Below are 25,045 nucleotides of genomic sequence, written 5' to 3'. Positions count from 1 at the left end.
AAGCTTTATATTTAAAGAACTCCAAAGAAAGACTATCACTTTACTTCAAGAACTTATTCTAATATTGCACAATTCACTTTTTAAAAAAGAGTTATCCAAATCTATTCCATTATTTGACTCTTTTCTTTAGGTGTCTATGCTGGCCATCTCCCAACAAATTTCTCTTCATGCTTTAGCAAGCTACCTCTGTTTCTATTCTAGCACCAGTCAGTCTGTTGATAACTCTCTCCCAACTTATATTGCTTTTGGCTGATTTCTTACTTTCCTGCCCTAATATCCCAGTTCATGGATTTGTAGTTACTAGACATATTAGACACCATCTTGTCTAACAAATTTCACTTATTACATTTTTTAATTCAATAGTATTTTATGTTTCCAAATACATATAAATATAGCTTTCAACACTGATTTTTGTAAGATTTTGAATTTCAAATTTTCTTTCCTCACTTTCTCCCTTCCCCCTTCCCCAAGACACAAGCAATCTGCTATTAAATACCTTTCACTTTTATAGATAGCATTCACTGATCATTTACCCATCTTATTTGATCACTATTTTCCCTTCATCCTCCATTATTGTGATTCCCAGAAGAGAGGGAAATATTCTAATGGTCTAATGTTACAAGTCTCCACTCCACTACTACTACCTTCCAATGCTCTGCAAAGGACTATTCTATCAACACTACCTCTCTTACTCTTCCAGAAACAGTGTGTAGGAGAAGTACAGAAAAATCCTCATATTCTTATCTTTAAAAAATAAAGAAAAAACTTCGAAAGTAATACTGCATTGGAAAGGTTAACTTGAGAGGGTTCAAATAATGTCTTATTATGCAAAAATCAAAGAATCACAGAGCAAAGAAGAGATTCTGAAAACTTTCTCTCATCCCTCAAATTCCTTTGTCATACCACAACCATACTAGTCATCTTTAACACAGAGATCTGGTCAAGTCACAGATGTTCAAGGACCCCTAACTACCTGAGTGAAAAATTCAAACTTCTCTGATTAACATTCAAAGCCTTTTACAACCTACAACTAACTCACCTTGTCAAGTCTTACCCCACTTTGAAACTCCAGTCAAACTAGTCTATTTTCAGTCTCCCCAAAAACAGTCTTCTTTTATATATAGAGGCTATATCCTATAATTAGTATGCCCTCTTCAATAGTGATTTCTCACCTATCCTTTAGTATCCAATTAAATATGACCTTCATACTCGACATGAAGTATTCCTTTCCCTGCATCTGCCACAACTTCATATCTGTCAAATATCTACCCTCATCAAACCTAATCTGCACTATAATGTTCGGAGCAAAACAGTGTAGGGGCTTTAACAGATCTGGGAGAGAAAGGAAGAGAGGGAGAAGAAGGCAGTTGGGATGTTGAAAAGTTTGAATTCAAGTCACATGAGGATCAGCTGAAGGAATTGGACATGTTTAGCAGGGAGAAAAGACACTCAGGAGAAACATGACAGTTGCCTCCAAGTATCTGAAGGACTGTCATGTGGAGCAGATTTGTTCTATTTGTCTCAACCTATTCATGTGAAGCAGGGATAAGAGAAAATTATAACAGAAGGCAATTTAGTGAGGCAAAGAGAAGAGGGAACTCCAGACAAAACCTTCATTTTTTTTTCAATGAAAAATGCATTTAAGGTAAGAGGGTATGTTTGAGAAGAAGACATAGGATGTTTGAGGAAGGATTATAAAGTTTGGAAAATGGGAGAGGGAGAAAAATGATCTAATTAGCAAAGTGTAAAAGGACTGTCTTACTACCATTACTACCATTAAGGATCCAATTGAGATTATAAAACAGAAATCTGTAGTGGATCTGGTATGGCTTCAATATTTTCTCCATTTCTGTTCAGATGCACCATGAATAGAAGCAAAGGCAAGGGATGATGGTAGTTGAGGCTTAGTGGGGCAAAATCAGTGACAGGAGTGATGATATGAGCTGGGACAGAACTGAGGCATGGAAGGGAAAAGAGTGCCAATACAGGTAAGGGATACAAAGGAGAAGGAAAAATGGAATCATAATAGTGATGAATGAGAGAATTCCAGAGTTCTTGAACATGGATAGCTGAGGTTTTACTGATGTCACTTTCTACAACTCTAAATTATTGGACTTTTCCTAACCCTACATTATTCCCAGTGATCTTTATTTTTAGTTACATTTTCAAGGACCTTAAGACTCTTCCCAATTAAAATTATTTTCACTGATCCTCAGGTTTTAAAAATAAGTTGTTGTTTTTTTTTTTTGTCTGCTTGTATACCTGCCTGCTTTCAAATCTATCCCCACTCCAATCCATCTGCTATTCAGCCACCAAAATGATTTTCCTAAAGCAAAGATCTGACAATGTCATTCCCCTACTAAATTAAATTTCAGTGGCTCCCCATTAAGGGCAGTTCAGTCGTGCAAGGGATAGAGTGTCAGGCCTGGAGTCAGGAAGACTCCTCTTCCTAAATTCAAATCTGATCTCAGATACTTAATAGATGTATCATCCTGGGCAAATCACTTAACTCTGTTTGCCTCAGTTTCCTCATCTGTAAAATAAGTTTGAAGAAAATGGCATATCATTCCTGTAGCTTTGTCAAGAAAACTTCAAATGGGTTCACCAAGTCAGACACGAGTGAAATAACAACAGTTTCCTGTCACATCCAGGATCAGTTTGCAGGATCTATTTGACATTAAAAACTCTTCTTAACCTAGTCCCCTCTTATCTTTTCAGTCTTCTTACAGCTTTACTCCCTGACACATTCTCTTCAATCTTGAGACACTAACCATCACCTTTTGACAAATAAGACACTTCATCTCTTACTTCCAAGGAATTTTCTGACTGTACTCCATGTCTAAAATACTCTTCCCTCCTCAACTCTGCTTACTGACTTTCTTGGCTTCCTTAAAGCCCCAACTAAAATCCGATCTTTTATAGGAAGACTTTCCCAACTTCTCTTGATTCCAGTGCTTTCCTTCTGTTAATTATTTCCTATTTATCCTGAATATAGCTTTTAAAAAAAGTATTTGTTTGCATGTTGCCTCCACCACAACAATGTAAACTCCCTGAAGGGACTGTCTTTTGCCTTTTTTTTTAAATCTTCAAAATTTAGCACAGCACCTGGCATCTAGTAAGCACATAGTAACAGAATGCCAAACATTTAATAAATGTTTACTGACAGTCTACCCTTTATGTCCCTCCTCCCCTTTCTAAAAGTAAAAAGAATGTCATCAATTAACACTGGAAAACATTCTAAAATAAAATTATGTTATATTCTTAAATATTTTCTCTAATAATTCCACTCTTTCCTAATCAACTTGTTCTACATTTTAAAGTACATCAAGTCCTCCAAATTTTTAGATACAAAACTACTGTCATTATATTAGACACCCTAAAAATTTTTGTGTGTTCCAGATGTTTTTGTTCTGCTTTCAGATACATCTAAATTTTTAGTTTAAAATACTAATTCTATAAAAAAAAATTATTTGTATTATTTATGACCAATAGTTATTACAAGATTTTGCTAAAACTGAACAGAAAATATAAATTCTGGATCTCTCACATTTCTCCTAAGAAAGCAAAGTGCATTTTTCACACAAGCTAAACTTCCCATGGTCGTCTGTAATCTTGATGTTCTGTTCACACTATTCCTCTAAAAAGAGGTCTAAATTAAAGTTGCAAATTAAGTCAAATGGAAGAATGAGGAAGCATAAGATACCTACAAGTGTAACAGGAAAATTTTCAAGAATGCTATTATCTACATCTTATGTTCTTTTAAAGGTTTTGCTTTTCCATAATAAAAACAAAGCTGATCACATTTAGTAGCAAAGAACTGGAAGCAAAGAAAATGATCAGTATTTGGGGAAACAGTTACACAAACTGAGAAACAGCTACAGCCCAAAGTGTGAATAAAGAATTCTGAAATTGTTGTGTTTAAAATTATTATGTGAAATATGGTTATTGGCTCTAGCCCAATGGAAATAGGCAGTAAGAATTCTAATAATGCACCACTTTGGGGATTCATTATTCACACTAATAATAACAGGTTACATTTACATAGCACTCATTATGTGCCAGGCATTGTGTTAAGTACTAATACTAATCCAGGACTAAACTGAGCATGAATGCAATGGAAAATTACTGAGAGAAATGTTGACTATGTAGAAAAAGAGAAAGCATTATACCAATGGTGTCAAACTCAAACAGAAATAGGTCCCTGCAGGTACATACTAACTTAAAAAAATAAAAATTAACATTATCAACATTTACTATATGTTTATTGAATATTTCCTAATTACATTTAATCTGGTTCAAGCTATACTCTAGGGACAAGTATGACACCTCTTCATTACCTAAGGCCAACAAAGTAAGTGAAAGTAGCAAAATAATTGAAATTGAAAGGTATGAAATTATAATGACCAAGCTCAGCTAGAAAGAAACAATAAAAGAAAGCATCTCTCCTTAGTATTTTCAAGAGATGGAGGATAATTGTAACAGAATACACATAAATTGAGACTTTTAAAATTTTTTTTGTTTTTTTTTTTTAAGATAATGAACATATTTGGGTGGGTGGGGAAGATAAAATACATTGGGAAATGTAGGTGGTAGAAAAACACAAACTATGAGTAAAAAAATGTTTTTATTTAAAGTATGATTCCATTTTATAAGTGAACCTTTAAAAAGCAGTGGAATTAGAGAGGGATAATTTAAATTCAAATCTTGGTTCTACTTCCTACACATGTGATTCTAAGAAAGTCATTTAACTTTTCTGAATCTCAATTTGTAAAATGAAAATAACTTCACTACAGTCTGTTTGGAGGAAAATAGTTTAGCAGACTACAAAAGCTCTACAAAAAACTAAGTTAATCTTAAAGTGTTATAAAATACTAACAATTTTACCACATAATAATCATTATTAATGATATTGTGGTATATGTTTAGAACTTACAGATTTACAGACCATTACCTAATACCTTTGGAAAAACGCTAGTATATAAATAGAATGGATAAACAATTTAGTAACATGTCAAGAGTGTCCTTGGTCAAAATAACCTAGGAACCAATGTTCCCGTCAATAAAACTCATTTAACACAAAAGTAATTTCTTTCTTTAAAAGATTAGGAATACCATATAATTTCTGCGTCATATTAATGAAGCTAAAATCAACTAAGGGCTAGAGAGACAGGACATCATACTCCCCTAACAACTGGAAAACAATTAACTTGCAATCTAATGGGGACTTCTATCGTCTGATATAATTCTTAACAATCATATAATAGAGTCATATTTTGGAAATCATTTACTCCAACTGTTTCATTGAACAAATGAGAAAATATGGTTGGTGACAAAATAAAACACTTTTATTCTGCAGCTGTCTTATTTTGCAAATAAAACAATCGTACAAAAAGAAGTTTTTCTTAGCAATAGTAATTTAGAGGTTGGCTTACGGTATTTTTTAATAATTACTGCCACATTTGTATTATATGTGTATTGTAAAAGCCTTTGTTCTTTGGATATTTGTAGAATTTCATTATTTGCCCATTGAGATATCTGCCCTTCAAGTGATGCTTTCATTCTTCTTCTTCTTCTTCTTTTATCACCTCTTTAATGGGAGCATTTAAAGTGCCAAGCCTAGTATAGTTTCTTCAGAAGCTATTACCTTTCCAGAGCTACTGTATTTCCCCAAGATTTTCTTTGCCCTTTTCTTCCCTTTCCACTGTAAACTGAGATTGTTAATCACTCTTTTTCCTACAATGTCAAAATAGGCTGCTGGGGAAAATATGGTATTCCTAATAGACCTGAACCCAAAGCATACTTAATTTTTAGTAAAGAGGCAAAAGCTAAAGGCTAAATCTTCATGTTTTGGGATTAGTGAATGTCACAGAAACTGACTTCCTTTTACTTGGAATTTTGTTTCAAAGACTTGATTCGTCATATTGAAAAATTTATTCATAAATTTTATATAATGGATTATATTAGGATACAAATCCTGGATTGTATCATAACTGCTACCAGAAGATACTATTTAATGTGGCAGAAAGAAATCATGAACTCCTAAAGATCATGATTCATAGATGGCTACAGTAATCACTTGAACAGGGTTCAGTATGATACACACAATGAAGTTGTATCTGTTGTTGTTCAGCTGTTTCAGTTGTGTGTGACTGTTCATGACTGCATTTATGTTTTGTATTTTTCTTTTTTTTTGAAAAGATAATAGAATAGCTTGCCCTTTCCATCTCCAGCTCATTTTACAGTTGAGGAAACAGATACAAACAGGGTTAAGGAATCTGCCCATGGTTACACAAGTAATAGGTGTCTGAAGTCAGTTTGAACACATAAAGATGAATCTGCCTGACCCAAGGCCCAGCAAACCATCCATTACATCAATGTTTCTTCAATGTTTTCTACTCACAACCCCTTTTCACAGAAATTTTCATAACCTTGTCTTGAATCCTACCCAAGGTGTTTCTGATAGCATTTGTGCATGCATAGTGTAAAGTGAGTTGTTCAGTGTAAAGTGTTGTGTGTTCAGAACCAAGGCTGCAGTGAAGTTGTGACAACTGGGCAAGCACTGCCAGGAACACCTTGGATGAATTACATGTTTGATTTTGAATTAATTTTTTGTTGGCTGCATCCAGAAACCATGTGCAGTTGCCAAATTTTTCACTATCTCCACAATCAGTTGCACAACCTTGTGACCCACAGTTTAAGAAGCTTTGCACTATACCACCTTACTGCCCAGCACAGTACACAATGAAGTCCTATTAGACATCATTTGATTACATACATACACACACACATACACACACACACACACACACACCCTTCAATTTTAGAACTAGGACAAAGCATTTATATGTCCTACAAAAGATTTGAAATTGTGTGATACTATCTATCATATTCCTTGTGCTGACTTAATTTACTTAAGGAGAATTTTTTAATATTGAAAATGTTTTATAAAAACTAGTGCTATCAAATGAAAGGTAGACCATGGAAGTACCTATCTTGCCTACTGCCAATTGCAACTCTGTGAATCCCATTATTCATCCGTTTTCTTAACATGAAATTTGGTCCGTATGTGATTTTGATTCTAATGTATTCTTTGCCCATTCTACTTTTCACAACAAAGAATGTAAATCAGAAAATAAATTGCGTTAGCAGAAGACATATCCAAAAAGGTAATTTCTTCTACATCTCCAATGTAAAAAAACCTTTTGAACTTGACATCTTTCTCTATGGCATTTTCCCAAGATAAAAAATTCTCTATTTAATAGAATTAATTTGGCAAATAGTTTATCTTTCTATATCAAAAGTACTGTGTATTACACAAAACTGTAGAAAATGGCAATAGTTCCTGCACTTTAAGCATTTATTATCTATTGGGAAATATAAGAAATGCATACAAGTAACTGCAATTCTAGGCAGTGCATTATAAGAATTATTATGAATAGTGAGATTTAAGCAGGGGCTTGGAGTATGGGTAAGAGCTTAATAGGTAAAGAAGCAAGTTAGGAGATACCATTTCAATGCAATAAACATTTGTTAAGGTCTTATCTATTCTTTGTGAAACACTATTTTGGATCCTGGAAATAAACTCAAAATAAACTGCCCTCAAAAACTAAAGATACTAACTATATAAATAAATAAAAGATAATTTAATCATGGAAAGAACAACTAGATGACCTAGAAAGGTCTTCCAGTGTGAGATATCACTGATTGGTGAAAGAAGCTAAGGATTCTAAAAGGCAAAGGAGGGGAAGAAATCCAAACCAAGAAATGGTTATTTGCCCAGGAAAAACACCAAGGTAGGAAATAGAATTCCAAGTTCAAGAGAACAAAAAGTAGATCATTTTGTCTCAAATGTAGACTACATTAAGAACAAAAATGTGATTTAAATCTGAAAATGAGGGATTAGAAGTTCGAAATTTAGCCTAAAGGCAATAGGAAGCCATAAAAGATTCTTGAGCAAGAAAGAAAGATCAATTCTGACAATGTAAAGAATACAAAAGTCAAGCCACAAAGATGTGTGTGTGTGTGTGTGTGTGTGTGTGTGTGTGTGTGTATGTTTGTGTAGTAGAGGTTGAGGGTGGACTTCTTTGGCTGGGATTAAATGTAACTACTAGGGGAACTTGAAAAATAGGGACAAATTTTTAAAATTAAAATAATCAAGGTCAGAATCACATTTTTAAAGATCCCAAATACCAAAGTAGGTACCAGAATGTGAATCAATAATGATTCAAAAGTGTCAATCTAAAATAACATTTAAAAATGGAAAACTGAATGATGTCACAGTGCTAAGAAAACAAAATATTCCAAACATTAAATCAGGGGGTAATCATTTTTGATGACATGAATTCCCTCTTAGAAAATAAAAAAATGCACAAGATAAAATACACTGATTTCAAAGAAAACCAATTATATTAAAATAGTTACCAAGGTATTTTTTTTTTAGAAATAAGACCACAAACCACAAGTTAAAAGCTACTACATTCATTAATAACAAATCTCCAAAATCTAAGTGGAGATAAATAATGAAATTACTTAAATAATTCAAATAACATGCCAGACCCTTTAGATACATTTCAATCAGTCAACAAGTATTTATATAGTTCCTACTCTATGCCAGGCACTGGGGATTAAAAAAAAAAAAACCCAAACACCCCAAAACCAAAAACAATCTCTACCCTCAAAAGTTAAGTTCTACTGAAGGACAGAACAATAATTACATAAATAGATAAAAGACAGATGATAAATACAAAGAAATTAAGGAGGAAAGGTTCATGAAGTGTGGGAAGATTAGAAAGAACTTCATGCAGAAGAAGGTGGTGCTTGAAAAGCATCCTGAAGGAAGCCAGAGTTTTTATGAGGCAAAGCATGAAGGACAGTCAATGTGAAAGCCCAAATAAAAGAAATGGAGCACATATATGAGGTATAAAATGGATGGTAATTCAAGCTGACCAAGGATGCAAGAAAGAGTAGGAAAGATAAGGTGTGAGTCAAGTTGAGAAGGGCTTTTAAAGTTAAATTATAATTTCTATTTTATCACAGAGACAAAGGACAGACAGCAGAGCAGAATGAGTAAGGAATAAGATAGTCAAATATGAATTTAATTTTGGCAGCAACATGGAAGATGGTTTGGGGTAGGAAGAAACTCTAAGGAAGGCCTACAAATTGGAAGCCACTTAGATAAGAAGAGATGAGGATTGAAACTAGAGTGATCACTCTGTGAGAAAGATCATATACAAAAGAGGTTGTAAAGATAGAAACAGAAAGACTAGATATGGAATAACAGAGAAAGGAAAAGTCAGTGATAACAGCAAAGTTACAAACTTCAGAAACTGAAAAATGGTGGTGCTTCAAAAAGAAATATGGAAAATCTAAATGAGATGGGAATTTTAAGGGAAAGATAAATGAATTCTGTTTTAGACATGCTGAGTTTGAGCTATCTCCAAAATATTTGGTTTGAAATGTCTAAAGAAAGTTAGTAATTGGAGATGGAAGCTTAGTGGAAAAACTAGAGCTGAATATATACAGCTCCAGATATTGGGATCTGGAGTCAGGAAGACCTGAATTCAAGTTAGGCCTCAAACATTTACTAGTTGTGTGAATGTGGGCAAGTCACTTAACTTCTATTTGTCTTAGTTTTCCAATCTGTAAAATGGGTATGATAATACCAACTACCTCTGGGATGGCTGTAAGGATCAAATGAGACAATAATCATAGAAAGTACTTAATACAGTGCCTGCTATATAGTAAATGCTACATAAGTGTTATCTATTTTTATTATTTTTTATCTATGAATCATCTGCATAAGAGCTAATGAGGAAGGAGGGAAAGAAGAGGGAGAAAGAAAGGAAAAGAAAAGAAAAGGGATATAAAAAGAAAAGAGAAAGAGAAAGAAGGCCAAAAAAGAAATTTGGGAAAATGCATAGCTAAAAGGAGAAAGGAGTAATATAAATGATCCTGAAAAGGAGACCGAGAAGTTAGATATATAGAACAATTAGGAAAAATCTCTGTTATAGAAATCAGGAGGGAAGAGAAGGATAGAGATAGAAGGGGGAAGACAAAAGATGGAGGAAAAACTCTTGGGAAACTCACAGTCAAGGAAAGGATCATGATATTATAAACAGGACAACCACAAGAAAAATGTCAAGAAAACCCCTGGGTGGTCAACAGTACCAAAAGCAGTGAGGAAGTATAAATACATCAGTCAAGAAGGAAGACAACTGAAAAAAAGGCCAGCATATTTAGCAATTAAAAGATCATTGAGTAAAAAGGAGGTGGGGGGGGGGGAGGGAGGGGAGAAGTGAAGAAGTAAAAGTTAGATTGCAAAGATTGGGGTATAAGGAGACAACCCATTTAGTGTCCTCCTTCTAGGGGTTCAGCTAAGAAGAAGGTGGTATGGTAGGGTCTGGCAAAGGATTTTTTCAGAATGGGGGAACTGGACATTTTGAAGCCATTAAAAAGAAGCATGTTAAAGATCACAACAATGATTGAAAAGTCAATCCACTGGAAAAGCAGGGAAGAAATGGGCCCCCTTAGTTATCAAATACTGAAGGAATGATCAGATGAATAAAGAAGGTGCTCCAAGATATGATCATTTCAATTAAGCTGAAGAATCACCAAAATGGCAGCTCTTTATAACTTTGCCCTGAGTTTTCTCCTCCCAGAAAACACTAAATCAGAGCCACTATGAACACCACTACCACCACCTTTCCCAGCATGATGAAGCCATGCAATTCAATAAATATTACATCTATTTTATAAAAGGTACTTTAACTAGACTTGGAGGATACAAAGATCTAACCCAAATGCTGAGATGCAATGCAAAATGAGTACAAAGGAGAAAATAAAAGTTGAGAAAGGAAAGATGGGGAGTAAAGAGGAGATGAAAGACTTCATTAAAGAAACAGCATCTGAATTGAGCTTAAAGGAAAGAAAGAAAGAATTTCAATATAACAAAATGAGTACCATCTCAGGCAAAGCCACAGAGAAGGAAGACAAGAGGAAATAACAAGTAGATCTGGCTCCCTGCCCACTATACTCATATGCAACTTTTAACTGCTTTATATCACCACTTTCCCTACACATACATACATACATACATATACTCCATGTCCTTGGCAAAGGTAACTCCCTATCTAACATTTTAAAGTTATTCATATACTATTTACCTTGATACTGTAACTTTTAATAAGATTTCCAGGTTTTCACCATTTCACATGAGCATAGATTTTGAACTAGAAGAAACCTCAAAATTATTTAGTTTTTTTTTTTTTTTCAGGTAAGGACACTGATGCTAATAATTCAATTTATTTGTCCAAGGTCACAAAGCTTATTACAAATGGATAAAATGATGTCTTTAAAATCAGGAATACATGGACTCAAATAATCATCATTTAATCCCTGAGCCTTAGTTTCCTCATCTATAATAAGTAAATACTAACATTTTAATACTTTCCTCATAAATTATGAGATCTTACGATGAACATCTTATGTTATGACTGTCAAATGAAATAAAACCTATATAAAATAAATGACAAGCCTTAAAGCAACATGAGGTAGTTATTGTTGTTACTGAATTTTAAAAAGGCAGGTTCTCAGATTTCAAATCCCCAACTCATTCTACTATGCTCCAATTTTTCCTTTGTTTGCTTACAGGCTTTAAAATGTATATATATTCACTATATCATCATGAAACTAAACTGCAATAATAATGTTCAATAAACTGTTCCATGATAATAACTCTGTTTATATAACTGGCCACTCTCGATTTAGCAATAGAATGCTTCTGACAGTTTGCATCAAGAAATATTAATGAAAGGGCTTAATTATTTTCCTTAAGTGAAACTTCGAAAGATATTCCCCCTGAAATACTGTTTCTATTGCTGACCTAACCCTCTGACAATTCATCATCCAATAATTTAAATGAACCTTCTGAGCTCATATGGGGATTCCCTGTCCCTTTAAAATTTTTATTTTGATTCTTCAAGAATTTTTTGAGGTGAAATCAAAAGAAGTACACAATATTCCAGACATGACTAAACCTGGATTTTTGTACCAGAATGGGGCAAAGTCTGATTTTTGTTTGTAATACTAACCTTGCAAATGATGATGATGGCTTAGAAGTTTAAAAAGCTCTTTACATACATTATTTCATCTTAAGCCTTAAAACAATCGCATTATGTAGAAAGTACAACTGCCCCTATTTTTATAAATGAGAAAACTGAGGCTTGGAAATTAATTGCCTTGTCCACATAGCAAAGTGACAAAGTAAAGACATAATTCAAGTCTTATCACTCCAAATCCATGATCTCCCAACTATGCTGTTGCCCTTTTTAGTTACCATTAATAACACAAAGATATCTTCTGACTTCAGGGGTGGGTACAATGGGAAAGAGTGCTAGACATAGAATCAAAAAACCAGAATTTTATTCCCTGATCAATTTACTCCTGTTTATATGACCCAGGCAAATAACAACCTCTCTGGACTTCAATTTCCTTATGAATGGGTTTGGATCAAATGACGATAGTCCCTTAAAACTCTTAAATCAATGATTCTGTATTCCTGAAAATCATCATTTCCCTAAGTAGAATTTATTGTCCTTAATCTATTACCATATAATTACCAACACATGCATCCAGTGATGATGTTTTAGCACAAAACTAAAAGAAGCACTGAATTAAAGTCCAATATAAAACAAAAGTCTATGGAAGTAATCTTGTTCTTCCTATTGAATAAGAAAATTTTGGTTATTCTAGGAAACATTTAGGGCCCTAGACATAATAAAATGAACTTTTAAAAAAAGCACAGTCTCTTAAATTACTTTTAAGGAAAATTGTTTTCTTTAAAAAAAAAAAAAGACTTAACAATGATGTTATTTAAAATTGTAACACTAACTTAACGCTTCAGTGAAGTAACATTTTAGTCTCCTTGATGCTGTGAAATGAGAGAAGGGAGGGGTATTACCCCCCTAGGACCTCTAGGTTTCCTTCCAGCTCTATGTCTATGGATCATGGAAACATAGCCTCAAAATTACAGAAAGATAAAATATAACACATTGCCAAAAACTCTGTAGAAGGCAGGGAATTCCTATAATATTCACCAGCCTAAAACTACTTCCACATTGCTAACTTCCTGTTTTACTTATTTTTCTATTGTTCTTTTAATTTGAAACCACTTTCCCAGATAGCTTTTGTCCAGGAATAACTCTGCAGTTTGTAATCATATCGTTAAATAAAAGAGATGAACATGAGGCACTTTAGGAATGAACATCAATGCCAATATCTACTAGAACATAACTGTCTAGCAACCAATAATAATCAGGAAATTAATAGATTATACCTACGTTAGCTTTCTCTTCTTAACCTAAAGACTTATTTAATGGGTGGTGATTAGCCGAATAAAACCTTATCATGTTCCAAAATTATCTGATGAGATAGCCAAAGATTGGGTCTTTATCAGCTTTGATAAGGCTTGGTGGAAATAACAAAAAGGGAACAGAAATACAATCTTGGGGACAGAGGGGAAGAAAGGGAAAAAAGGAAGAAAAAAGAAAGCTTTTCACTAAGAAAGGAAAGAAACAGAATCAATGCCTTCAAACAATGTATCATTCTCAAAGTATACTATAGAAATCATGCTTTCAAACTGAAATTGATGAAAGGTGAATAACTTAACTTACACATAACTTTCATTATCCAAATAATTGTCTAAATTTGTATTTAACTCCAGAAACCTGAAACATTTCTCTTACATAAGAATTATTGGGTTCTACTTATGATACATTACTATTTTTATCTGACAATAACAAAACAATTAAATCTCATATAGTTAGTAATAACTGATATTTACATAGTACCTAAGGTTTAGAAAATACTAATTAGTTACTTCAACTGAGCTTCGCAAAACTTGAGAGGAAGGCAGAACCAATATTATAATCTCCATGTTATAGATGAGAAAAGTGAGAACCAGAAAGTATAGACTCTAGCTTCCAAACACATCTGGAACAAGGCACTGAGGGAAATGGATTTATTTTATTAGCTCTAATGATGTCAGAGTAAACCAGAAAAGACAATCCTTTGACTGGTCATCAGCATGAGCAGCTATCATCAATAGTCTGTTAACCTTGCCAAAAAGACTGCATAAATATGGCTCTAATGAAATAAGCAATAATAATTTAATCTATTTTCACCTACAGCAAAAGGTCTTTGATTTCTGAAATTTGAACATCAAAATAGTGAAGTGATTCCTACATGTATGCTTAAGTCAAGCAGTTCACTAGCAGCTCACTGCAAAAAACAGACTAGGCAAAGGAATTCCATAAATAACAGAAGTCAGATGACTGATCACCATTCTTTTTTTGAGAGTACAACTATCCCAATACCAAATTATCTATTCTCCACTAAGGAAAAAACTATACGATTGCCCCCAAGCTGCAAAACAATTATTAAAGAAATCTTTACCTACTTCTATAATTGTGCTGCCAAAAGATAACTAAACTATTATAAACATAATATAATTTTTAAACCTATCAATTCACTGCAAAAGACCAAATTAATATACTATGATTCTGATTTTAATTTTTCAATGTCAAAAGTGCAAGGAAGAACTTCCTAAATGTTACTGGATTATAAAAGATTTAAGGGGATAGCCTATTATTTCAGTTTTTTTTAAAGATGAATCTGTTCAAGTGTTGTCCTGGCTAAAGAGAGATAAGAACTCAGGAGATAACTTTGCCAACTGAATATAATCATCCACTAACAGAACTGTAAGAATCTGTATCTATTCATCAGTCTTATGCATTGTACAAATAGACTGAAGACCTTATTTAATTCTTCCTGCATTTACTTAGTTCTTTTCTTCCTGAGGGAACTGGTAAAATTCAACAATCTTTTAGATTTTTGTACTTCTTCACTAGTCACAGTTATGACTTTTTCCCCCTAAGCTGTGCTCGTAAGACTGTTCTTACTGGGAAGAGTCCTTTCAAGAAGAAGTATCCAGTAAAACTGACTACTATTATTTTCCAGGCCTCTTATAGGTACTAAACACTGCTCAGGACCAGAAAACAGATAAACAAAATACACCAGGAAGGTTGATACTCATGAGAAAAGGTTGCTGATGGGCCAGTCTTATTTGCACCTCATTTTGGTGTAGACTATGGGATCAAATCAATAGGTAAAAAGTCACAGGTAACCCTTAAAAGATTGTAGATTCATGAAAGGATAGCCTCTTAAAGCTATGGGATCTGTGAAAGCGACATCCAAAAAACCATCTTGTCCACAGCAATCCAGAATAAGGTATCAAGAGAATATTTTATATAAAATTGCAGCAAAAATTGTACAATTTAAATTTAAAGGGGATCTCTGTTCAGATGTGAGTCTAATTCTAAGATGCCATGGGAGGGAGAACTGTAATTCTTTAGAAAACATACCACACCTTGAATCTAAATCAAAGCTTTTTTATTACACAATTAAAATAGATTTAATAGATTGTACTTTTCATTGAAAAACAAATTCTGGAACCAAGGAAATAGCCTTGGCCTCTGCCTTCTTTTCATTCTCTTCTTTACTCTCTGATATTCTATAGGGAAGGATAACAATGACTGCTCACACCGAATAGGACTATCTACCCCAGTGTTCTAACTTTCTCTGTTCTTATCCATTTGTTCGGGAACTGAACTCTTTTATATTTTATCTTTCCATAGAATATGAGCTCCTTGACAGCAAGCTTTGTCTCATGTTCTGTTCTGCCTTATACCATAAATGCTTTTCCATGACTTTGAATTCATTATTTCATTCATTTACCCAAATGAATCGAGGAAAACAAAATTGTCAATTACATTGTTTCTCCTATGTAATCATCCATCATATAGCCAGATAGTTATGATTAAACACCAAATTCTTGCTATACAGCAGGAATTGGGCTAATCTCTGATGAAAAAATAAGAGAGAGAAAAATCATATATGGAAGGGTAGCCAGTGAAGAATTGTTTTGGTCTGGAAAGTCACAGAAATAACTAGTAGAGCAACAATACTGACAAGGCCTTTCTAAAACCAATGGTGGGATATACTTAATGGCTGCAAGAGAGTGAATGGGGCAGAGCAGTAAGGCAGGAAAATGGTCAGGATCAAGCATTACAGAGGGTGTCAACCTAGCTAGTCATGATGGGTTCTGCATAATCAAGCTAGTACAGTTCTAGGACAAGAATAGCAAAGTAAAACAACTTTAAAAACTGAGATAATACAAGTTAATTCAAGCAAAAACAAATGGACAAAAAAGGTTTCTACAGTCTCCAAACCCTATCATTTGGGGTATCAAGATGGTACAGTGGATAGAGTGCCATGCTTGGAATCAGAAAGACCTGAGTTCAAATCTAGTGTGTGACCCTGGACAAGTCACTTAGCCCTGTTTGCCCCCACTTCTCATCTATAAAACAAGCTGAAGAAAGAATAGCAAGTCACTCCAACATCTTTGCCAAGAAAACTATAAAAAGGCCAAGAAGAGTCGAATGTGACTGAAATAACTGAATAACATCCCTATCATTAAAAAAAAAAAAAATCCTGATAAGTGTCTGGGGTTAGGGATAGGAAACAGGAAAGGAGATAGAGGATAGAAAAGACAGTATTTTTCCAATGCTACTCAGGTTAAGATTAGTAGGAAGAAGACAAGGAATGTAAGACTACATTGGATATGTATGCATGTGTTGGAACCAAGCTCCATGACAGCCTATCGAAGGGGAGATTCCTTCAACATCCTACACTCCAATTAGTTGTTCACATATTGCTAGGGGTCAACCCCACGATTTCCCCTTTGGAGACAACTGGCTAACAAAGCCCAAATGGACTGTTTACTTTTCTTATTCAGATAAGGTCTAACTATATGCAAAGCAACTGTACTAACAAGGGCCTGTGCAAGGCACAGTTTCAATAACATAATTTTTGCTTTAATGGACTAAATGTTAATATATAAATGACAAATATATAACATTACATAACAAGCCCACTAGAAAGTTGTAAAATTGTTTTGTGCTTGCATGAGGGTAGTAAGCACTTTACAGAAGAATAGTTATGAAGAAGTTCAAAGATCAAGAAAGTGGCTGCCATTTTCACTCAGGTTTTAAAGGATCAAGAGAGAAATTCAAAGATTCAAGAGGAAAAACAGTATTCCAGAAAAATCCCATATCCAAAGTAACAAGAAAAATTTTGCCTGACTTTTCTGCAAAATTCTGCTCAGTTCTCTACTATATTTTATCAGCTGAAACCTGATCAAAAAATAGCTTTTTTTTCTTTTTCCTCCAAAGTCAATATATAATAGTAGGTTGCTTCTGACTATGAACTTTGAGTTGATTTATTTTCCTTAAAATTCAAAAGTATGTAAAAGGGAATTCAATACTACAGCCTCTGTACCCATTCAATTCTTGGCTTCCCTTCAGGAATTTCCAATCCAGGTACTAGGAATATCAATGATTTAATTAAAATAATACAATGAGAAGCAAAAATCCTTCTGTCATTTATCAACCAAAACCAGACGATCTTTAGCCTAATGGTGTAAAGTATACTATACTTTCAACCAGCAGTCTTAATATCAAAAGATATTTTGTCACAGTTTCCCACAATCAGTTTTCAGTGTTACAGCTGGTTGCAAGATAATGTAAAATAACTCTAGATACAAAGACAGCTAAATTGTATTTCTGAACCCTGTAAAATATTCCCCATCTGTACATTTTCTAAATTTTAAAATTCAAAACAAAATAATTTGTAGGGCTCCACAGATTGATTCACTTTAGAAGGTATTTGAAAGTAATATAATAAATGACTTGATATTGCATATTACATAGCAAAAAACAAAAACCAAAACCCTTTAAAAAATAAAAGCAAACTAATAAAATAATTTTTTGTTGTTTTTTTTGAAGAAACTGAAGGGGAAGGGCATTTTCTATCATTCAGAAAAGGTAAAATGAGTAAAGCAGTCAAATCAGCTTGAGATCATATTAGAAGGTAAGAGAAAAAAGGGAGGATTTTGTCCTGCTTTTCCTGAAATGGCTTCCATAATTGACATGTAAATACAATCTTATCATTACACCACTAGGGGAAAAGATTTTACTCATAATCTTAGTATATTTGTAGACTTATGTTATAAAACATTATGTGATTATTTCATAATAAAAATTAACCCATCAAACTAGTTATTTTCAGTGCTAAAATAACAATGAAAATAGGCCACATTTTCTAAATTAATAAAGCATGCAATGAAGATATAAATTGACATACAAAACAAAAAAGTCACATAATATACCTAATACTGAAAGGAAAAAAGTAGTCATTGTAGTCATTGAAAGTTGCTAATCACAATTTTCAGCATCTGGTGTTTCAAATTTCTGTTATATCAAAATAAAGTTCTAAATATCAAAAAGGAGCAATTTCACTAAAACCTTAATTTTTTTTAATCTTTTAGCAAACTCCTAACAAAAATTGCTTTAGACAGCCTTTTTTCCCCAAAACTAAGAAATGACATTGAATCCCATATATACCCAATTAAAAAAAAATTAGTCAAATTATTTCACATTTCAAGCTGATATGACTGTGAATCCTTAAATATGGGATACATAGTAAAAAATACTCCTGAAGCACATCAAAAGTACTGAGGATAGTAGACAGTTGTAAAAATACTAGTTGAAACCAACAAATATTATCCCTTTATCCACACTTAACTATTTGCACATAGTACAATTTGACAATATGTTTCCATTTCAGTAGATGCTATCCAATGCAATGCAAAAGTATCATTTTCTGAGCAAAAAGGTTAATAATGCAAAACATTCAGAAAAATATTAAAAGTAGAATTTGTGAGCTATTCCTACCCTCTGCGCTTCAGTATATTGACATCTTAAGTCAAAGAACTCCTGTTAAGACTCAAACTCCCTGGAGAAAAAAAGGTTCAGATTCTGTGTGAGAGCACACAATGGAATCACAGCTGACGATGCACATCTTTTCTAGATGTCTCCATATGTTCAAGAGTTCCTTCCCCCCAACTAAGCATTAAGGGACTTACTTGCCACTATCTGTCACCAGGAATATGAGAACATTTTCAAGAATTGTTGTAAAGAACCAAACATAAATAGTGTATTATGACTGAGCATACCACCAAAGAATAAGAAGAAAAGGGTACATGTCAGCAACCATCTGTAACTAAATTAACTATGAGAAGGGCAGGGGAGATTGTGGGCAAATTTGAAACAACAATATAGACTGCTGTCTACGATTGTTAAGTAGCTGGCAAATAAAAGTATAAACCAGAGAGAGAAAATAAACTTATATTAATATAATGTAAGGTAACAAACTGTAACAAAATCCACCTATCCTTTTCCACATACATGTAAAAACTTCACCAGGCGATTTACTCTGCATTTGGAACTGGACTTATAAAATGAAGACATTAATAGAATTTAACAATTATTTTTTCCTAATTTTTGCTGTAGCTTTGCTTCAATTCTTTCATTATGAAGAGTTCATGATAAAGAAAAGTTCATGAAGACAGAACTTTAAAAAATTTTCTTCAATTAAATTTAAAGTAGCCTAATTACAAAATGAATGGGTTAATTCTTGATCTAATTCCATTCGCCCTCTGAAGTCTCGAAATTTGGGATTAAAAGTCTTCACAAACTGTAGGTGAGAATTCTAGCTGAGAATAAGAACACAGCTTCAGTCAATGCGCCACTAACCTCACCAACAAAGAACAAGAGCACAAGAGACCAAGCACTGTAGCAGCTGTTATTCTTATAGGGTAACCTGTGTTATGTATAGAGAATAAGAACTATTCTTAGCCTCCCTTAAAAACTCGCTAAATCATTTATACAACAAACAACCTCAACATGAAATTTGCCTCTTACCTTGTTTAAGCTAAGGAAACACCCACTCGATCTACATTTTAACAACGTTTAAGGAGAAAGCTATTTTAAATGATTTATTTTTAAGAGTCTTTAGTGTGGGAGTAATTTGGCAAAATACATTTCATTCAAAACTCCCCCTACACACAAAAATTCTTTGACCAGCTTTGCTCCTTAAATACCAAAGCTTTATGTTTCACAGTGGTGCTTTAGTTTCTAACTACATTTTGTTTATCCAAGAAGGAGTCAAATAAAATGCATACCATAAACCATAACCTTCTATTTTTTCTGTTTTATCCCCACACACCCAACATTCAGGTAAATTTTGGAAAGTGACAGCTTAATTAAACAAGGAACGAGGAAAGATTCAAGAAAAGTACCAATACTTTCCACTTTGCATTTCTAAAACAACCTCGACCCAAAACTATATTCAAGTGACTTTTCAACATCAAGATACCCTTAAAAGATTGGTTTCACATCTAAAAACTAAAAGGCAGAGGTGATATACAGAGCCTTTGAGAATCCTCACTGGAAATAAAAGGAAGTCCAAAATCCCCTACTCCCTAGAGCATCCCTATAACATGCCACTTTTGACATTATTCTTCTTTAACTGATGTTACATCCCGAAGAATTTAAGATTTCATCCGTGTGTATGGAATTCATGCCTTTAACCAAGAGCAGAAAACTGAGCATTGTACACGCGAACTCTTCTTCCCAAGACAAGAGGGCTCTATAGCTAAAGCCTTAGAACACAAGAGCGAGGATAGAGTCCTAGGCATGCAGAGGAGCAAGAAGGCTCTAGCTGGCGTCTCCATGGCTCCCCGCCCCAAGGCAACTCTTCTTTGACTGGCTCAGAAGAAGCCCCACCCCTTTCCCCTCCCCCTCCTACTATTGGCTTACCAAAACCCGGTCAGTCAAACTCCCCTTTTCCGAGTGGCTTACTGTCCCATCAGTCAGACGCAGCGCGATCCGGGTCGATGGGAGGGGAAGGCAGCGAAGGAGGTGGAGTGGGATTGAGATTGAGGGAGAAGGGAGGAAGATTGGGAGATTGGTGGGGCAATTTGTCAATTGGTGCGCCAAATCTGAGTCTCCGGAATGGCAAAGTTTCCCCGGCGATGGGGCTGTAAACTGGGGAAGCCAGTTGCAGCTCAGTCCCCAGGCTCAAAGGATTGAGCTACATACAGTGCCGCCGGCGGCTCCGGTACCCGCATCCCACAGGCCCCGGAAACCGGAGGGCGGGGGGAAAGAGGGCGGGACCATCAACCCAGTGACCGGCCCCGCCCCCGATCCGCGGAGAGGCGCCTCCGGGACTTGGGGAGGGGGAGGGGGAAGAGGGATGGCCAGGGGGCGGGAGCACCGGACCGGCGGCTCAGGCCCCTCCCCAGACCCGACCTAGGGAGGGAGCCGAGCCCCCGGCGCTGGGCGGGGTATGGGTAAGAGCCCCTCCCCGCTTCCCGCCTGGGGCCCGGAGGCCAGTCACTCCAGGGGCGGGGAGAAGGGAGGGAAGCTAGGGACCGGGGGGAGAGGGGCGCTGGCGAGCCAACCCGGAACCTTCTCTGGCCGCCGCCGTCGCCCCCGGCCCCGGCGCGCCCGCTGCCGGCCCACCAGTCCCGACCCAGAAAGTTAAGTGTGAGGCATGAGCTGGGCTCCGGTGCGTGCACGGAGCATCTGCCTCCCGCCGCCGCCGCCCCGGCCTCCCTCCTTCTCCGCAGCCTGCGTACATCAGGAGAGCTTCCCCGCCCAGCCCAACCCACTCCCCCTTCTCTCCTCCCGGGGTTCCAGGTTCCCCGCCTCCCCCTCACCCCGGGGTGCAACTTCCTCTCGTAACCTTGCCTCACCTTCCCTCCGCTCCACCCGAGAACGGAGCCTCCCGGCCTTGCTTACCAACCCGACCCGCGGCTTCCCCTTCACAGCCCATGCATTTCTCCCGAGATTGCCAGCGCCCCGACGGCTCCCCCACAGCCGACTAGCCGGCCCCTTACGCGATCTCACCTCCCTCATCCCCCGAGGCTCCCGTCTCTTCAAGCTCCCTCTGCCCACCAACCACGGCTTGCGGTTATGCCCCGCACCTCCTCTCGGGCGTGAGCCTCTTTCCCTCCTCCCCCCAAGCTGCGGCTTCCCCCTCGCAGCCCCACAGCCGCCCCCTCCCCGGGGCTGGGGCCTCTCCCCCCGCCTTTCACTTCGGGACTCGCTGTCCCAGTTCACAGGAGGGAGGTGCGCGTGTGTGCATATGTGGGAGTGCATGTGTGTGCGTGCGCGCGCGCGTGTATGTGTGTGTGTGTGTGTGTGTGTGTGCAAGGGGGTGGGGAGAACCTTCCTTTCTCTACCAGAAACTCCCCCCTCCCTGGTCTCCAACCAAAAACAAAAACTCCCCAACTCCGCGACTCCCCGGGATGCAACATCCCCGCGGGGGCCCCACGCACGGCACCCGCCCAGACAAGGCAAGCAGGGGAGAGGAGAGCAGGGGACGCGCGGCCGCCGGGCGGCTCTCCCCCGGGCTCCCCAGCTGCCGCTGCTGGGGGTTGGGGATAGTGCACCTCCCCCTCCCCCGCGCCGGGAAGGTGCATTTACCGGGAAATCGGTGGGTTGGTCAGTTTGTCAAGTGGCGGCTGTCGACGGCGCTGACCTTCCCGGCTGAAGCTGGAGCGGAGGCTGTGGCCGCCATGTTCCCGTGTTAATAACTGCTGCCTGGTTGTTTATTTCAATGGAGATCCTCCCCCCGACTCCCTCCTCCTCCTCCTCGCCTCACTTAAAGAGAGGGAGACAGAGCGAGCGAGCGAGCGAGCCGAGGAGGGGGCACCGTGAGGCCGCCAGCCCCTCCCTCCCTCCTCCTCTTCCCTCCTCCTCCTCCCCCTCCTCCTCCTCCTCCCCCTCACTACAGGCGCAGGAGCAGCAGCCAAGTCCTGTCACTGGGGGAAGGACGAGAGGAGGAAACTTCCCTCCCACTCCCCTCCCTCCTCCCATTGCTCCGCAACATCGCCCCTGCGAGGGGGCAAAGGTGGCAGAAGGGGCACCGGGACCGCAGAGCGAGGCGGGAGGGGGGGGTCGGGGTCGTGGTTCGAGAAGAGGTTGAGTCTGAAGCAGCCAAGACTTCCAAGGGGAGGTGGGGAGCGCAAAAGCGGCTCGGGGATTGTGGGGGAGGGAAGAAGGGAAAAGGGGGGGAGGGGTCGCAAAACGGGGAGAGGAAGGGTGTCCGATTCTGTGGGCGATTGGAAGTGTAAAGAGAGTAAACAGATGACTCTGCGGCCAGGCAAAGGGCAATGTCAAAAAAAGAGAAAGGATGAGCAGAGGAAGGGCCTATACAGCAGAGGGGAGACAATGGGCAACTTAGGGCTGCTGTTTAGTTGGGGAGTTGCTACAACCCAAGGAGAAAACATTAGGTTTGGCAATTTTAGAAGGGCGGCTACATCACTTTTGTGCCAGACTTCTGCCTCCATTCCTTTATCCAAACCACACGGTGCCCCCACGATCCTTCTTCCATACATCCCTATGTTGCCACTACCCTTTTCCCATATCTTCCAAGAGTTTTTCCTATTGCACGTGTATTTTAACTGAAAAAGCTGGGAAAAGAAGCAAAGGCAAGGCCAGCTGCAATAGAAGTTCATCCCACCAGATTAGGGTAAAGCAAAAACAAAACAAAAACTGAGCTCTTCTAGAATTTTTAGAGTCTGAACGTTGTTAGAACCATCAAGAGGATTTTTATATGGAAATCCTACTTCTTGATCTAACAGTAGCAAAAAAGGTAAAGAAAAAGAAACTGAAAATAACATAAGTAGAGAGAGGTTAAGGAAGAACTAGAAGGGGCAATGGGTACCTCATAGTTTTCATGGTGCTGTGAAAGAGCAGGTACCCTTTAATTTAAATCTTAGTTTATCAAATAGTCTTGACTGACTAGGGAGGAGGAGGAGGAGGTGACTAGGGTAGGTCAGAGTGGAACAAGAGGCAAGTTTTTGTTTTAAATTTCCATCCTTAATATGAACAAATGCAGGTTACAAATATTCTTGAGTTGGTAAACCACCCAGCTTGCCAAAGGGGACATAACACAAAAATAAATACTTCATCCTTCCCACATAGAGCTTACCTACTTCCAGCAATCCTAGTCCTGAGGTAATCCTACATTCTCCAGTGCCTCATTTTGGCCTGGAGGTGACCCTTAGTTCTCAAAGGCTGTGCCAGAAGAATGTAAGCTCTGGCAGGTCCTACCATGCTGAAACCTCTCTGGTAACAGATGGAGTCTGTTTTCAGAGGACTTACCTAAGTACCAATAGCCTGGCCACCTGGTGATTTTTAAAAAATTCATAACAACCCATGAAAAAGGGTAGTGGTGATTCTGGATCCTGACATTTTGCTATATTCTGAACTTTTTTGGGGTCAATATTAGCTAATGGTGATTAATTGAATGCCCATATTTAAGAAAATACTCAATTTACATGTTCTGGGTACATATAAATGACTTTTTAAAAATTGACTAATACCACAACTAAATGTGCCCATATACAATATCATTCTTTTCTGTGGTTAAAAATTGGAAACAAAGTAAATCCTCATTAACAGGTGAGTGGCTGAATAAATCATGGTACATTAAATAGAATATTGTGTCACAAGACAATATGAGGAATAAAGAGAAATCTTCAATAAGGATTGATTTAGAGTGAAGAAAGAACAAGAAGAACGTTAAACATAACAGCAGTCGTATAAATTAAAAATATTAAAATAGGCAGCTACAAAAATGAAATTGACTCCACAAGCAATGCAAGACACAGCTCTTTCATGCAGAGGTGGGGGGCCTATGGATGTTGAATATCCTGTACCAAGGTATTTTGAACTCAGGTCTTTCTGACTCTAAGCCCAATGCTTTTATTCACAGAGCTACCTAGCTGCCTCCTATGAGAATTATTAGTCACAGGACAAATGGATGATTTTGCTGTTTTTCTACTGTCTTTAAGGGAATATACTATGGAGGAAAAGCTACAGGGAAATAACTTTTTGATTTTTTGTCTCAAAAGGCATCAGTCCTTTATTTTTAAGAAGTAGCTTGGATACAGTGTGATTTGGTGAGATTCAGGGGAAGTGAGTCTAATTCAGGTATTGATTTGCTTCATAATCCTGGGAAGTCATGTAACTTCAGTACTTTAGTTTTTTCATCTGTAAAATAGAGTAATAACTGGCAA

At 37.2% G+C, this 25,045-nt stretch overlaps 1 protein-coding gene across 4 annotated transcripts in view; it reads right to left on the bottom strand.

The window, feature by feature from the left end:
• NCOA2 (nuclear receptor coactivator 2) overlaps nucleotides 1-23,970 on the bottom strand; it is a 302,628-nt gene extending 278,658 nt beyond the window's left edge. The window contains exon 1 of one of the 4 annotated variants that reach the window (XM_051970063.1): nucleotides 22,446-23,970. The gene's annotated coding sequence lies outside the window, so the exon portion shown is untranslated. The remainder of the gene's footprint in view (nucleotides 1-22,445) is intronic. The other 3 variants (XM_051970062.1, XM_051970064.1, XM_051970065.1) reach the window with 3 other exon arrangements.
• Between the last annotated feature and the right edge of the window lie 1,075 nt (nucleotides 23,971-25,045).

This window comes from Antechinus flavipes, chromosome 1, assembly GCF_016432865.1.
Source record: "Antechinus flavipes isolate AdamAnt ecotype Samford, QLD, Australia chromosome 1, AdamAnt_v2, whole genome shotgun sequence".
Taxonomy (NCBI): domain Eukaryota; kingdom Metazoa; phylum Chordata; class Mammalia; order Dasyuromorphia; family Dasyuridae; genus Antechinus; species Antechinus flavipes.
The sequence above is the reverse complement of the archived record's forward strand: the minus strand, read 5'-3'. Positions and strand labels throughout refer to the sequence as shown.